Raw genomic sequence first — 12,598 nt, forward strand, 5'->3', positions numbered from 1 at the left:
TTTTTGTTCCATTGCAGTTTTTTTTTTTTTTTTTTTTTGGTTACTGTATCTATCCACTGTGGTTTTACTCTAAAAACATATCAAAATGTCTTCTCTCTCTCATCTCTTTTCATCTGCCCTTGAGTCTCTGTGGCCTACATTCAGACTGTACTGGCTTCACAACTACGCTTTGATTCTTTTGGTTGTCAGATGAAGCAAGGGTGACCCCTAGTGAGAAAATGTTCGAGATGTTATGCCTTCCTTTACCAAATTTGTTTTTCACTGTTCCTGTCATTTAATTTTTGTTTCCTATAAAAAAATGTGATTTCCTAAAAGCGCTAAAAGCTAAAACCATATTTAGTTTATAAAAGCAGTCTGATTTGTTTTCAAATGTTGATTAAAAACTGAATTTACGCTGTTGTTTCTCTCATACGTTCACACCTGTGAGACTGGAATTGTGTGTGTGATTCAGTTTTAACTTACACTCAGGACCAGAAGTGTTTGGATGGTGGCACTAATTTTGACTACACCACATTCTGCTTACAGTGAGGACTTTAAGTCTTTAAGGGATTTAGCAAAAATAATTATTTTCATACAGTCCCTCTTCTGTGATTGTAAGTAATCAAATTAAAAGTATGATTGTTGATGTGAACATCAGTTTTACAGCCATCTTAGACCAAAAAGAAGGCTGAGGAAAGTTACCAGGACAGCCATGACCTAAAGTGGTACGGATTTTGGGGGTTGTGGTTGGCATTCTGGTGCACTATGTCCTTCCCAGCAGTATAAAACTGAATAGGCGATGGAGGTAAATTTGATGTGGGGGTCCTAAATGAAGTGCAAAGCACCACTATGACTTTAATGTATATGGTTTGAGCAGTTGTAATGAATTCAAGTTTCCATTGCTCTGAAAAATGCAGTAAAGCTCATCCCGTTCAGGCAGGAAACCTGTTATCACACAAACGGTCACTGCAATGTAAAATACTAATGCAGGTTGCCTGGTTGGGGCTGTATCACAGTCTAATCCAAGTTACCAGCTGCAGCACTGCCCATTAACCTTGATGCCTGAGAGCAAATTTGAAGATAAGAAAAGCCTTTATTCATCCCTCAATGGGAAATTTGTGTCACATCGCAGCATAGAATAGTAGGAATAGAAGGGCATGCAACAAAACAACAAGCATCTCTCAAAAACAAGGAAAAAAAAAAAAAGCACTGAGTGCCGGGTAAAGCTGAGGCTACCATTGTTCAGTTAAATGCTGCACTGCCGGGATGATATACACCGTCGGGTGTGAGAGTGATCAGGTAAAATGACTTCAGCGTGAAATGTACAAGTTACTCTGATATTTACAATATGGGCAGGTCAAATATAAGTAATATATGTAATATGTAGTGTAATATATGTAAAGTGACTTGAGTGCACCATAAGTTAAATTATTGCACTAATAAATAGAGTAGGTAGTGACTGGTTGCTATGGTTACCACAGTACTAGCATTGATCATTGTACAGTCTGACAGCAGCCGGGAGAAACGATCTGCGGAATCTCTCCCTCACACAGCGAGGGTGGATGAGTCTGTCTGAAACTCTTCTCCAGAGCAGACAGAACGTCCAGCAGGGGGTGACACTCGTGGTCCAGCATAGATGTAAGTTTAGTCAGGACCCTCCTGTCCCCCACCTCCTGCACAGAGGACAGAGCAGGATTTCCTGATGATCTTATCCAGTCTTTTCCTGTCCCTCTCTGTGATGCTGCTGCTCCAGCAGACCACACCGTACAGGATGGCAGATGCCACCACAGAGTCATAGAAGGTCCTCAGGAGTGGCCCCCTCACTCCAAAAGACCTCAGCCTCCTCAGGAGGTAGAAGCGGCTCTGACCCTTCCTGTAAAGTGCGACCGTGTTGTGAGTCCAGTCCAGTTTGTTGTTCAGATGAACACCCAGGTACTTATAAGAGTCCACTCTCTCAATGTCCCTTCCCTGGATGTTCACTGGGGGGAGTGTAGTGGGGCGGCGTCTGAAGTCCACCACCATCTCCTTGGTCTTCCCCGCGTTGATGAGGTGGTTCCTCTGACACCAGTCCACAAAGTCCTGCGTTAGTCCTCTGTACTCCGCGTCATCGTCGTCCATAATAAGTCCAATGAGGGCGGAGTCATCAGAGAACTTCTGCAGGACACAGCTGTCCGTGTTGTGTCTGAAGTCTGCAGTGTAAAGAGTGAAGAGGAAGGGCGCGAGGACCGTCCCCTGGGGGGCCCCCACACTGCAGGTCAGGAGGAAAACAGCAAAACTCGTGGTGTAGTGTGTTTACATCACATGAGTTTCTCCAGCAGCCCTCTGCAGGTCTGGTGCTGCAGTGTGGGGGAAAAAAGCACGTTATCCCCCTCTAGCGGTGAGTGTAAACCTGATGATCATTGTCATTCTCACTGATCTTCATAAAACACTGCAGTACTGGGACAGTGTACCTGAACAGATGGACAATTTTAAAATACGTGAGTATGTCGATAAGTGTCAGCATTTTTAAAAAGTGTGAATTACCATTTAAAAGTCTTTAATAATGTGTTATAACAAACTGTTGCAAACTCCACATTGCTGTCTGAAAAATCAAATACGTGGGAGGAGTCGTCCAGCCCCTCGTCGGAATTCCTTTGTCTGAGAAGTTGCTGAGAGACTGGCGCTTTGTTTGATCAAAATTTTTTCTAAACCTGTGAGACACATCGAAGTGGACACGGTTCGAAAAATTAAGATGGTTTTCGGTGAAAATTTTAACGGCTGATGAGAGATTTTGAGGTGATACTGTCGCTTTAAGGACTTCCCACGGAGCGAGACATCACGCAGCGGTCCCAGGCGCCGTCGTCAGCCTGTTTCAAGCTGAAAACCTCCACATTTCAGGCTCTATTGATCCAGGACGTCGTGAGAGAACAGAGAAGTTTCAGAAGAAGTCGGTTTCAGCATTTTATCCGGATATTCCACTGTTAAAGGAGATTTTTTTAATGAAAGACGTGCGGACGGATTGCAGCGTCGGCTCGCAGCCGCCGCGATGCTCCGCCACAGGAAAAACACCTCTGTTGGAAGCCTTAAGGACAAGTTGGAACATGTCCAGCTGTTAAACAATTTCTCAGATACTCACTCCACTGAAAGCCATCAAAAGCCGCCTGGATTTTACAAATGGTTATCAACACGGAGGTGTTTTTCCTGTGCCGCCGCACCGCGCCGGCTGCGTCCGACGCGCGGACCCGTCCGCACATCTTTCATTAAAAAAAAATCTCCTTTAACAGTGGAATATCCGGATAAAATGCTGAAACCGACTTCTTCTGAAACTTCTCTGTTCTCTCACGACGTCCTGGATCAATAGAGCCTGAAATGTGGAGGTTTTCAGCTTGAAACAGGCTGACGACGGCGCCTGGGAGCGCTGCGCGACGTCTCGCACCGTGGGAAGTCCTTAAAGCGACAGTATCACCTCAAAATCTCTCATCAGCCATTAAAATTTTCACCGAAAACCAGCTTAATTTTTTCGAACCGTGTCCACTTCGATGTGTCTCACAGGTTTAGAAAAAATTTTGATCAAACAAAGCGCCAGTCTCTCAGCAACTTCTCAGACAAAGGAATTCCGACGAGGGGCTGGACGACTCCTCCCACAAGGAGTGCTCACAGGCGAATGACGTCACCGACAGGCGTAGAAAAACTCACGCATGCGCATGAGGGTTCAAGCATGTGTGACGTAAAAACATATGAATGAAATCCATATAGTTTTTGAAAAAAATAAAAAGGACCTATACTTTATTGACAGCCCTCGTATATTGTATATAAACTGCCATGATAATGAGAAGTGGTAGACAAGGTGAAATACAACCCCTGGCAAAAAATATGGAATCACTGGCCTCGGAGGATATTCATTCAGTTGTTTAATTTTGTAGAAAAAAAGCAGATCACAGACATGACACAAAACTAAAGTCATTTCAAATGGCAACTTTCTGGCTTTAAGAAACACTAAGAAATCAGGAAAAAAAAAAATTAAATTAAAACTGTGTCTTTTTGCAAGGAATGTTTTCACAGTTTTTGCTCTATGGCAAGATGCATTATCATCTTGAAAAATGATTTCATCATCCGCAAACATCCTTTCAATTGATGTGATAAGAAAAGTGTCCAAAATATCAACGTAAACTTGTGCATTTATTGATGACATAATGACAGCCATCTCCCCAGTGCCTTTACCTGACATGCAGCCCCATATCATCAATGACTGTGGAAATTTACATGTTCTCTTCAGGCAGTCATCTTTATAAATCTCATTGGAATGGCACCAAACAAAAGTTCCAGCATCATCACCTTGCCCAATGCAGATTCGAGATTCATCACTGAATATGACTTTCATCCAGTCATCCACAGTCCACGATTGCTTTTCCTTAGCCCATTGTAACCTTGTTTTTTTCTGTTTAGGTGTTAATGATGGCTTTCGTTTAGCTTTTCTGTATGTAAATCCCATTTCCTTTAGGCGGTCTCTTACAGTTCGGTCACAGACGTTGACTCCAGTTTCCTCCCATTCGTTCCTCATTTGTTTTGTTGTGCATTTTCGATTTTTGAGACATATTGCTTTAAGTTTTCTGTCTTGACGCTTTGATGTCTTCCTTGGTCTACCAGTATGTTTGCCTTTAACAACTTTCCCATGTTGTTTGTATTTGGTCCAGAGTTTAGACACAGCTGACTGTGAACAACCAACATCTTTTTCAACTTTGCCTGATGATTTACCCTCTTTTAAGAGTTTGATAATCCTCTCCTTTGTTTCAGTTGACATCTCTCGTGTTGAAGCCATGATTCATGTCAGTCCACTTGGTGCAACAGCTCTCCAAGGTGTGATCACTCCTTTTTAGATGCAGACTAATGAGCAGATCTGATTTGATGCAGGTGTTAGTTTTGGGGATGAAAATTTACAGGGTGATTCCATAATTTATTCCTCAGAATTGAGTGAGTCCATATTTTCTTCTCTCTGTTTGGTCTAAAAAAGTAACCGTTACTGACTGTCACAATTTTTTTTTCCTGATTTCTTATAGTGTTTCTTAAAGCCAGAAAGTTGCCATTTGAAATGACTTTAGTTTTGTGTCATGTCTGTGATCTGCTTTTTTTCTACAAAATTAAACAACTGAATGAACATCCTCCGAGGCCGGTGATTCCATAATTATTTCCAGGGGTTATAGACTTAAAAGTGTAGAGATGGTTCAGAAAGACCCATGATGTTGCACTGTTTGTATTTTAATTTTCATTCAGACCCAAAACACAGACTAAATTCAAGAAACTACCTGTTTGTATGGACAAGACATCTGCATTGTCCCAGTCCACCCAGCTGTGACTATACTGGTGTCCATCCGTGGGGATTTGTAGACTCATTCTTTTCATGCGGCAACCTCCAAGCATAAAGTTGATGGGCCTCAGGGCCTTTACTTATCAATATATTAATAGATCAAAGATTCACACTACTGTAAAAAGTCATTGTGTTTCTGTTAAAGGTGTTAACACGTGGAATAATTGCCCGGATAACATAAAATTACTTGTAGCAGGAGGTGGTAATAGTAGAATTTTTTTTCCCCCCAAATATGCTTACATCCACTTCAGAGATTGTATAATTTGGGAGATATGTCATATAGGAAGTGGGTGTGTACCATGACAAAAAAAACCCCACCCCATGCAAAAAAGAAAACTGCAATATATACTGTAATTTTAACATCTTTCAAAATATTAGAATGTAGTTGTTTTGACTTCATGATTAGTTTTGATGAACCCTGCATTGAACACAACATTCAAGTTTATATATAATGCTCCTGACTTGGTAGTACTTGTTTTAGAGAAGTCACTAAAGCTACATAAGTACTGATATTATTACAGTGATCATGCAATTATTACACATGTAATTTCAAGTCACAGCATGGCAAGTTGTAGTAAATCAAGTGTCATGGCCAAGCCAAAAACAAGATCTCGGGCTAAAGAATTTGATAAAACCTTTGACAATGGTTTATGTTTTTAAAGTTTTTGAAGAGCATGGCCTCCCTCCAAGTTCTGTTATTCACACAGTGTGACTGAAATAAAACCTTTGTGAAAGAATTGTGTTTATAAAGTTTTTGAAGAGCATGGACAAACTTTACACATAGTGGAATAGCCAGATAATTGAAAATAGACCATACTTTGTTACATTCAAGGGGTGGGGGGTTATTTTCAAGATATAGGATTAATTTTGATGCTAAAATGCTGGTATTAATATTGTGAATCATTTCCCAAGTGGATGTATTGAAATTCTGGCTTGTGAGTTTACCACCTCCTGCTATCACTTGGTACTCTGGTCGGATTTAAAAGGCTCTACAAAAACTATTTGATTACACACTAAATTATGTTAAATTAGGTTTATTGATTTTGTCTTGTTTTTGGTGTACTGCTGCTTGCACATTTGTGTTTTGAAATTGTAGTTCAGGGATCAATTTATACTTGTATTAGGTATATGTATAATTTTATATACATATGTATAATTTTTATTTTTGGCTAAAGGGGTAGGTGTTTACAAGCTTTTGCTTCTGCCTACACCCTTTCAGGAGCATGGGTGCACTGATTGATTATTTTCTTTCTTTCTTTGCATTTTTTGTTGTTTTGGATCTGTGTGTGCCGAATAAATTCATTCATTCGATAGCCAAGTGGCCTCTGCGGGCGTGCGTATGGCTTCCATCACAAACAAACTGTGCAGAGCTGACATTTGCTGTTTGGTATGCTTATGTATTTTGGGTCAAGGATGAATGCTGCCAAAATGGAATGTTGACAGGACTACTATTTTTTGGAGAAGCTATGGATATTAGGTAACAATGGACATTGATAATTACGTTCTGGACTTGCATGTCATTCCAGCAGGGGGCAGTAAATCATCTATATATTAAAAGCCAGTGCGTGCGTGCATGATTTTACTTAGTAAGTTCAATGTAATTTCATAATAAGTTCACAAGAAAGTGAAAACACTTACTTCCATTGTGGTCCATTTAAAAATCAAATGACAAATTAGAAGTAACAATAAAATAACAATAATAATAGGAGATAAAAGCGTTAAGATCCTATAAATATTGTTGAGGTCTGCGGTTCTAAAAACATCCTGGGCTCTCACGCCATTCCAGCTTTGCATAATTACCACCCTTGAAAAATGTCATCTACCTATTTTATAAGCACTTCCCAATCTAGAGACCGTGGATCCCCACGGGCAACACATTACTACTTAACGTTTTAACATGTTGAGTTTACTTTTTTAATGTCAAAACATGGAAATGCCTGCGCATTTTCATAACAGTGCATGTGTGTACACACATGAAACGCTCCATCTGCATATCTTGCTTTGACATTAAAAAGGCTTATTAAAATAGAAACCGTGCACAAGCATTGGTTATGCAATTAGTATTGCAAGTTCGTATTACTGTGTACCCATATTGGTGCATCGTGAATGTACATTTTCATGACTCAATCAACATATGAATATCTGCTTTTGATATAAAAAAGTTTAGTCACCATATGTTATTAAAAAATAGATGCACAACAAGGTTGGCTATAGTTGGTATTATTATATCTGCACATTGGTGCATGCATGCGTGTGCATTTTACTGACAGAGCATGCACATGTGCAGCTCTTACTGTTGAGAGGATTGGTGATGCAGCGAAAAGGTTCAATTTAAAGTCTTACCATACCTGGTCTGCACATTTAAAAAACATATGTGTTTTTCTACAAATCATTCTGATCGTTGCCATCATTCATGTGTGCACCACTAATACAAAGTCAGTCTGTAACGTGGATCAGCTCCAGCAACTCTGCAAAACAGCAGCTGGGTTGTACTAGTTTATTTGTGTGATGCTGTTTTGCTCTTTTTGTCTGATTTTCTGCTCTCTCTGTCCCCCTCACTCTCGCTCTGAGTTTACATCACAGCCGCTCTCCCACAGTGTGCCTTGCCGCCGGGCTTGGCCTCTCTCACTGTGCCACGTATGAAACCTAAACTGCAGCCAAGTGGGGCTGGGCCACAAGAAGAAAACCGACCTGAATCTTCCCAAACATCCCTGCACCTTTTTTCAGTGAGGAACAAAATGGGACCGCTTCTCGTTTCCTCTTGAAAACAGATTCACTTTCATTCGGGGTTTCTACACTAATCCACGCTGTCAGCTTATTTTCATGTCTCTGATTTGCTGCACTTTTCTCTGACACTGGATTTTTCTTGCAGTATATCAGAATAGTCTTTCTGCTGTCTGCTTCCCACAGATTCTCACTTTGCTCACCGTGTTGCTGTAAAATACTATTTTGGCCCCTCTTATAAACAGGCCCCTGCTTCGCTTATTTAATGTCATTAACAGGTGGCTGTTTAAAATAGATGCGCAGCACGGATGACACAGACACAGGCATGTTCAATCACATTGGCAGGAGCTGTTCACCACCCGCCACGACTTTCGTTTATTCATGGAAGCTTTCAGCCATTGTTTGACGCACAGGCCAAGATTTCTGACACTTCGAACCAAACACATTTGCTTCACAAAGCAATCCCTGTCAAAATGCAACAAACTCTAAATTTAACAATTGCTTCAGGTGATGATTTGTTGTTTGAAGGGTCAGAATGCAAATGACTTCATTCTATCACAAAAAGATTCTTCATTTCAAAAAATGTGAGTGGGTTAGTCTGTCTTAGCCAGCTTGTGTAGATAACGCAAAACCAATTAATTCTACATTTGTGTAACTTAGCAAATTAAAATGACACATAATGAGGCTAAAGTTAATAGATGGTAATTAACTTTGATGGACCAATGCAGGTTTGTTTTGCTGATGTACAACCCCTGGCAAAAATTATGGAATCACCGGCCTCGGAGGATGTTCATTCAGTTGTTTAATTTTGTAGAAAAAAAGCAGATCACAGACATGACACAAAACTAAAGTCATTTCAAATGGCAACTTTCTGGCTTTAAGAAATCAGGAAAAAAAAACTGTGGCAGTCAGTAACGGTTACTTTTTTAGACCAAGCAGAGGGAAAAAAAATATGGACTCACTCAATTCTGAGGAATAAATTATGGAATCATCCTGTAAATTTTCATCCCCAAAACTAACACCTGCATCAAATCAGATCTGCTCGTTAGTCTGCATCTAAAAAGGAGTGATCACACCTTGGAGAGCTGTTGCACCAAGTGGACTGACATGAATCATGTCTCCAACACGAGAGATGTCAATTGAAACAAAGGAGAGGATTATCAAACTCTTAAAAGAGGGTAAATCATTACGCAATGTTGCAAAAGATGTTGGTTGTTCACAGTCAGCTGTGTCTAAACTCTGGACCAAATACAAACAACATGGGAAGGTTGTTAAAGGCAAACATACTGGTAGAACAAGGAAGACATCAAAGCGTCAAGACAGAAAACTTAAAGCAATATGTCTCAAAAATCGAAAATGCACAACAAAACAAATGAGGAACGAATGGGAGGAAAATGGAGTCAACGTCTGTGACCGAACTGTAAGAAACCACCTAAAGGAAATGGGATTTACATACAGAAAAGCTAAACGAAAGCCATCATCAACACCTAAACAGAAAAAAAAAAGGTTACAATGGGCTAAGGAAAAGCAATCGTGGACTGTGGATGACTGGATGAAAATCATATTCAGTGATGAATCTCGAATCTGCATTGGGCAAGGTGATGATGCTGGAACTTTTGTTTGGTGCCGTTCCAGTGAGATTTATAAAGATGACTGCCTGAAGAGAACATGTAAATTTCCACAGTCATTGATGATATGGGGCTGCATGTCAGGTAAAGGCACTGGGGAGATGGCTGTCATTACGTCATCAATAAATGCACAAGTTTACATTGATATTTTGGACACTTTTCTTATCCCATCAATTGAAAGGATGTTTGGGGATGATGAAATCATTTTTCAAGATGATAATGCATCTTGCCATAGAGCAAAAACTGTGAAAACATTCCTTGCAAAAAGACACATAGGGTCAGTGTCATGGCCTGCAAATAGTCCGGATCTTAATCCAATTGAAAATCTTTGGTGGAAGTTGAAGAAAATGGTCCATGACAAGGCTCCAACCTGCAAAGCTGATCTGGCAACAGCAATCAGAGAAAGTTTGGAGCCAGATTGATGAAGAGTACTGTTTGTCACTCATTAAGTCCATGCCTCAGAGACTGCAAGCTGTTATAAAAGCCAGAGGTGGTGCATCAAAATACTCGTGATGTGTTGGAGCGTTCTTTTGTTTTTCATGATTCCATAATTTATTCCTCAGGATTGAGTGATTCCATATTTTTTTCCCTCTGCTTGGTCTAAAAAAGTAACCGTTACTGACTGCCACAATTTTTTTTCCTGATTTCTTATAGTGTTTCTTAAAGCTAGAAAGTTGCCATTTGAAATGACTTTAGTTTTGTGTCATGTCTGTGATCTGCTTTTTTTCTACAAAATTAAACAACTGAATGAAAATCCTCCGAGGCCGGTGATTCCATAATTTTTGCCAGGGGTTGTAATATTCCATTGATGTGTCTGCCACTTGCTGGATGGATTATGGAAATTTAGGAACATTTGTAGTTTGAAGTTACATGTACTTTATTTGCTACCTGCTGTACCACCAGGCAGATCATGGGATCTTCTGTGACCTCCTCTCACAGCGACCACCTTCACATCAGCTAAAAATTTAAGCTAGCAACCTATGGGCAAATATGGGACAAAACAACAGAATGGTAAAGCAAAGCCTGAATTAAAGAAAAGATAGAACATGTGACTTGGAATGATACCAAAACCTGTTTTGGGTTATTCAGGATTTATTAAAAGGAAGACAGGCTAAACACCGGCACCTGCTGGATTGTTCACAAATGTGAATCCATATGCATTCAAGGATCACGGGGTGAGAGGTGGGGTACACCCCTAGGCAGCCGCCAATCACAGACTTGGCACACATATAGACAGGCAAACACATTCACACTCACGGTCAAGAGTCATCAGTTCACCTAATTTGCATGTCTGGAATTGGGCGGAAGCCTGATCATCCAGAGGGAAACCTGGCACCTTCTCACTGTGAGAAAACAGTGTTAACCACTAAGCTACCATGTGTTGCCCCAAGTTCAATCAGTTCAATTTATTTGTGCAGCACCAAATCACAACTTAAGTCACCCAAAGGCACTATAGATGGGTAAGGTTTACCTACCCCCTGAGCAAGTACATTGGCAACAGGAGTCAGGAAAAACACCCTCAGATGTTTTGATTATAGGAAGAAATCTGAAGCAGACCAGACTCAGTGGGGTGACATTTGCTTTGGCCATCCCAAAAACAAAATAACAAATAAAATAAAAGCACAATAAAGAATTGTCAAACATGCATCATGTTCAGTGTCTCACATTATGACTTTCATATTTAATGGCTACCGTCAGTACAGGGCCTGTATGTGCACGAGCTTGTGATTCAATTTTTAAAACACTCAAAACACAAAGGGCCTCATTTACTAAAGGTTGCATGTGTTAAAACATGCACAAACACCATAGCCCTGCCAAAGAAGTGCATGCTGATTTGCTAACAGAGTGCACTGAGGACTGTGTGGTTCAAATACATAAAATAGCACATATTGTTTATTTAGCATGTATGCCTTCATGAATATGCAATTTAAGGGTTTTGTGTAAAATTGTGGGAAGGAACATGCAAATAGACAAGGTTCACACATGCAAAGCTATTTACTTAGGTCAAAAGGAAATTTACCGTGTGCTGATAGCATTTGTAATTATTGCATGTGACAGACTGCTGTTCCACCAGCACAGATGTCACTGAATCCTTTGATATAAAATGGATCAATAAATAATTTATTGTAAACATTGGACATATTTAAAGAGTATTTTACTTTGTGCTTGTTTCATTAAAAATAAATACCGTCATGCGTAACAGGTGGACCATAGTACATTTTGGTGATTCATGATCATTATTGTCATTGATGTGTCATGCTGTGTCAGACATTTAAATACACACACACACACACACACACACACACACACACACACACACACACACACACACACACACACACACACACACACACACACACACACACACACACACACACACACACACACACACACACACACACACACACACACACACACATTTAAGAATTTGTGTGGGACAATACACAGTTGTCTGGGTACCCCCTGTGAGCACAGTTAGAATAATTACAGAACGCAGCATAATTATTCACTAGTGGGCTTAAAAAGAGTGTTTGGAACAATAATTGTGTAAATGTCTGAAATTATACATTATTATTAAATATTGCCAACACATGAACATGCTCAGTTATGCACAAGGAAGCATCAGGAGTATAGGTGCCATTGGCTGATTTATTTTCATTTTGTGCTTGCCACATTAACACATGCATAATCCTCATTTACATGCTGCTGTCTATGTAACATTAGCACCGCTATCATTTGCTTAATTAGACTTAATAAATCAACTGCAAAACTGTCTCCAGCATGCAAACATTTGGATTGCCCATGCAATTTAGAACTTGTTCTCTGCAGGATCATAGTACATCAGAACTAAAATGTGTCAGAGAAAGGTCACTGTTGTGAAACTAAATGAAACAAGAGGAATTCGAGATTTCTGAAGTCCGCC

Source organism: Thalassophryne amazonica, chromosome 7 (genome assembly GCF_902500255.1).
Source record: "Thalassophryne amazonica chromosome 7, fThaAma1.1, whole genome shotgun sequence".
In the NCBI taxonomy this organism is placed as follows: Eukaryota; Metazoa; Chordata; class Actinopteri; order Batrachoidiformes; family Batrachoididae; genus Thalassophryne; species Thalassophryne amazonica.